Below are 5,338 nucleotides of genomic sequence, written 5' to 3'. Positions count from 1 at the left end.
TATATATATATAATAATAATAATAATAAAAATAAAAAATGTTACAAGCTGATTTCGAGTTAGTTCAAGACGAATCATGTATGGCTCAAAATCGGCTTGAAAAAATTTCGATCAAAAGTTTTGACTCATAGCTCAGCTCGTTTATTTCGATCTAATCTTAATCGGAGCCAAAATTTGAATCAATTTTCGAGTGATTAACAATCTTAGAGTTAAATTCACAACCCTAAATTAAATGCTAATAATATTTGGAGGAAAATGCGTTAACATAAATATGATCCTTTTATACTCCGTTCGTATGGTAAAATGCCTTTGTTAGATCATAAAATGACTTTACATGCCTCGAGAATTAGAGCTGAGAGGAGAATAGAGAGAGAAAGATTGAGTAGAGTGAGAAAAATGTTCTTCCCTTGATTTATATCCCGACCTCCTACTTATAGGAGTCTAAAAATACACTTATATAAAAGAGAGGGAACAATTATAATAACAGCCGAAATGATTGAATCAGCGTGTCTGCCGAGTGAAAAGTACATTATAATCCAAAAGATGTATAATGTTTATCGATCGTCGAATGCTTCGGTTTCGAACTGTCATATTGATCAACCACATGTAAGATCGCTTCCATCGAAAGGACAGGTTGATGGATCGAAGACATCCAATTGATTTTCATGAGATGTTAGTCGGTCGATAAGTCGGTCAGTCGATTTCGTTGTGTAGACAATTAATCGCTTGGTCATCGACATCCTGCTCTTTGGCTCGGAACTTCGATCGTCTGAGACTCCATTCCTAGTTGCTTGTTCCCTTTGAGTTTCGTGCTGATATTTTTATTGTATACATATTACTTCCTCAATTTTTCTACTAATTGATAGCGACAACTACGATCAGGACAAAAAAATTATTACGTAATAACTAACACAATAAATGAAGAATTGATTTAATAATTAATTCTCCTCTATATTTCGTGCCTAGTGAACCCTATAAATAGGGCATGAAAATTTGTGCTTTATTCATTTAATCAACGTCTCTTGGGTTCCTCGAGTGCATCATGGATGGTTCGAGTAAGAAGAACTTCGACATTCGCCTTTTAACTTAGAAGGGGTTTGAGTTTTCCTCTTCTACAACAGTTGAAAAGAAGAAAAGGATGGTTGTAAAGAAAAAGAAGAGATCGATGCCGGAACCTAAGTTGGTCGACCAAGTCGCTTCTTCGGAAGATCCTGACAGTCAGACACCGAAGAAATCACTAAAGATGGATGCACGCCAGGGTGTCTTGACTTCTTGTTCAGACATTGGCGTGATTGTTGAGCAAAATCCGCAAGTCGTTCCACTTGTCGAATGAGTGAGGGTGGACACAGGAGGTCGAAGGAAAAGGCTATCGTCGATTCTTTTCTGCACCCACTGCAGAATAGGAACATCGACATCCCGACACAACGAACCAATGAATTTTTGTTACCCTTTAAGAATTAAACAGACTTTTAGGTACACAAATTTTTTCTGACTTTGACAACCTTTAATAACTCCTTAACATTATTCTTAATGCCACCGATGAATTGTGATGTTGGTGGGTCATCCAAAAAATAATTTTGTTCATTTAACTCCAACTTTTGCGGTTGAACTGCAAGATCTTACAGTTGTACCTCTTCAATCGATCGACGTGGGTTTATATTGATCGATAGACCCATTTAGTTGCTCCTAATAGGAACATTTGTAGAGCTAATAGTTGTCCTCTGATTCAATGGAGCACCGAATGATGGAAATGGTCAGGCCTTCAACGAAAACAACTGGAGAGCTTGCTACTGGCTTGATCTGTGAGGTTGGATGAATAGATTGTTGTGGTTCATAGTGAATTGATCGACGTACAAGCTAATTTTGGGCCCATTCGAGAGTCGACATTTTGAATAAATTCCAACAAGATGTCGCCCGAATGGATCATATTCGGATAGCAAAGAGTTGGCCTTGTGGTGGATGCTTCAATAAGTGTTTGCTTTCGCTGAAGGGCACGAGACCCTTTTATTAAGTTTTTCCATAAAAAAATTGTAATCATTCCATATGTAATAAAATAATACTTTATTTAATGTGAATAATGTTTGGTGTGACACTTAATTTTTCAAGGCATTTCGATTCCTCGCCCCCCTATAAATATGACACTAGACCTTCATTTTACTTTTTACATTTCTATGCTTCTTCTCGGATTTCATTTTACAAATCTCTCGGTGCTTGCAATCTTTCAAATGAATCCAAAGTATTCTCTAACACTCTTTGAGATCTATCCCGTTATCGACGTGTCCATCCTGACAACGACGGATGTGAAGGAACTGCAAAAGTCCTATGTTTTTGGCCAAATAATTATTCTACAAAAAGGTTGAGAATTTGATCGACCGACATGTAACTTTAACTCATACCTAATTTTCTATAGAGATCAGTTCAAATATAGGTTGTTGTTGCCTCTTTCCACTGAATTATGGAGCATCTTCGACCGTTATGGAGTCATCCCCGCACAAGTCCTTCTGAACTCGATCGCTGCCCCTGACCTTTGTGATCTTCTGCCGTCGCGAGGAAATACCATGGTCGAGTGAACCATTTAATCATTTTTTATCCTTTAAAGTCAACAAGGACAGGTTTGCCATGTTCTCCACTAGGAAGAAGCTCCAACTCTTGGAGTTGGGAACAAAGTGAAAGTTTGTATGAAGCAGTTTGTGATTGGTACCTGCATCGGTGATAGGGGGATTCTTACTAAGTAGGTGGGATACTTCAGCAGACAAGATCAAGACTTACCGAAGTAGTTGCACGTTGTCGGAGCAATGCTCATCCGACTCCAAGTTTTGGCTCCTCAATATACTGCCGAGGGGACTATCAACCGCATGTTAAAGGGCAAGATGACTAGAGACTTGTAGCTTACTTCTGATGCTGTAGAAGATGCCCAAGTGAGCGGTCTATGATAAGTTGGCCGAAAAGTAAAAAAAAAAAAAAATGGAATTCCCACTGTCGAAAGGTAACCTCATACAAGGTTAGTTCTCTAATGGTGTCGATGTTGTGGTGGCCAACACCGATAGTGCTAAATTTGTTACTTCTTGGTCTAATACTTCAATTGTAGTTCAAAATACTATAATTGGTGAAGTTACAATTATCTCTTGATCTCATTCGTTGGATGCAGGAAAAGGTGAAGGTAAGAAATCTACATCTTTTCTAAAGTCTGGCGTCTTTGATGAATAAGCTTCTGAAGGAGCCGGGCGCCAATTACCTCATTGCCAAAAGTCAGTCAACCGATCGAATCGCTTCTAATCTATCTGCAACCACCCCTCTTTCGATAGACTCACATGCAGCCGCTCCATCTTTCATAGCATGTCAGAGAGGAATGGAGTCAGTCGCCCCCGATCACATTTCCTTGTTTGGATCTGATTCTGAACAGGAGGCAGATCTATCTTTCGGCTATGGTCCTTTGTCGCCTCTTGAGGGAGAAAATGACCTGTTGGCAAGGGATGGAGCTGATAGAAGATTTGGTTGTTCTTCTCCCTTTCACTGAAGAGAAATACATAGTCCTTCAAGTGGCTTTTGGTGAAGGGGGAGAGGGGAGATTATGGGTCGGCATCGAAATTTGATTTAACTTGATTGACACTTCAAGGGACTGGTTTGCTAAATTTGCCGAGATTGAGCAAATTTCACTAGTTCTACTGGAATTGATGTGGTCGAACAAATACGACCAAGCCTTGAAGAGACTCAATTGCAGGAAATCCTATAAAACTCGACCCAATTTCATTTGATGGTGACACAAGCTGCTCATCTCCAAGGTTTGGCTTCAAATGAAGCCAACTTCTTTGGTCAATCTCCACAATAAAGTCGCTCTGCTGGAAACTGATCACAAAATAGCTCAAGATGATAGAGATCTCCTCAGAGTTAAACTCGATGGTTTCAACGTTGAGAGGGAAGAGTTGATCAAAATACTAGAGGCTTTAATGAAAGAAAATGAAGAGTTGAAAGTAGTTGATGTCTTGTTAGTTTCTAACAAAGAACATATGACTGAACTTGCAAAGCAGTTTCTTCATGGCATGGATTATGCTACCAAAGGATTCATGCACCATGGCTTTGTCGCAAGTTCTAAAATTCAGACAAGTTTAGAACTCTTATTTCATACAAGCAAAAAGACTCTTTGAAAGATGATGAAACTGATGAAAGCTCCTACAATGAAGATCGATTGAAGACTCGCAGAAATTCACTGGACTTGAGAACTTTTTGTATTTTATTTTTAAGTAGCTTTTCAAAAGAAAACTTGTACACAAATTTGTAATTACTTATATATATATAGCGACCAACTGATCTGAGTATGCGTCTATATATATATATATATATATATAAATCTTACATTTGATTTTATATTTCATCATATTTGTTTTGAATTTCTAGCGATATTCGTGTAGCTTTCGATTGTATGCTCACCTTAGAAGTGAGTTTGTTGCTGTTCATTGACCGGTGGAAATTATCTATCCTCCATCCTGATCGTTTGATCGGATCATCACCTCTTAGAGAGGCATGTAGGCTGATCTTTCAAATGCACAAAGAATCTTGTTGTTAGCAAATATTGACTCGCTTCCAAAGCTAAATCCGAAACTAAGATGGAGCCACTTTACATCGATCGATTATTAAATTTCTTTTTTCATCAATCAAATGGCTTTACATTAATCGATTGTCAAATTTTAAAGATGATTGGTTGTTTAGTAATTTGATCAGCTATTCTTCATAAGTCATTAAGGCTAACCTTATCTTGTTCGATCTAGGATCTTCATCCCAGTTGGCTTTACTCCATACACTAGGCACGTATCTCGTCGTTACCAATGAGGGTAACCACCAGGAATTATTTCTGGAATGATATCCAAAAACCCCATCTTAATGAGCTTAAAGAGATGGGTTCGTGACTCAAAGATAGTATGAATAACTGATCGATCTATCATCATTACAATTGATCGATTTTTATACATACCTTATCAATTGATGCGTGAAAAGATTATATGAATTTTTTTATATTTTGCACATCTTTTTGAATGGAATTACACTTTAAAGAAAAATATTTGTATGTTTTTCTTGCAGACATAACATATATTATGAGTTAAATAAAGTGGAAGAAACATGGAACAAAAAGGAAAAAAATTAAAGAAAAAGCAGTGTGTGAAGCCTGGGGTCATGACGATAAGTACTGGGCGCCTAGGCACCAACCAAGCCTGGAACCCGAGAAATTAGCCCCAGGGCGCTAACCACTAGGTGCCAAGGCCTCAATCCTGAAGGCCAAGACCATGATGACAAATCAATGTGGCACCTAGGCATCAATCAAGTAAAAAACAACCTGAGAGGTG

The sequence above is a fragment of the Phalaenopsis equestris genome, unplaced genomic scaffold, assembly GCF_001263595.1.
Source record: "Phalaenopsis equestris unplaced genomic scaffold, ASM126359v1 Scaffold000642, whole genome shotgun sequence".
Lineage (NCBI taxonomy): Eukaryota > Viridiplantae > Streptophyta > Magnoliopsida > Asparagales > Orchidaceae > Phalaenopsis > Phalaenopsis equestris.
This window is presented reverse-complemented; position numbering follows the sequence as displayed.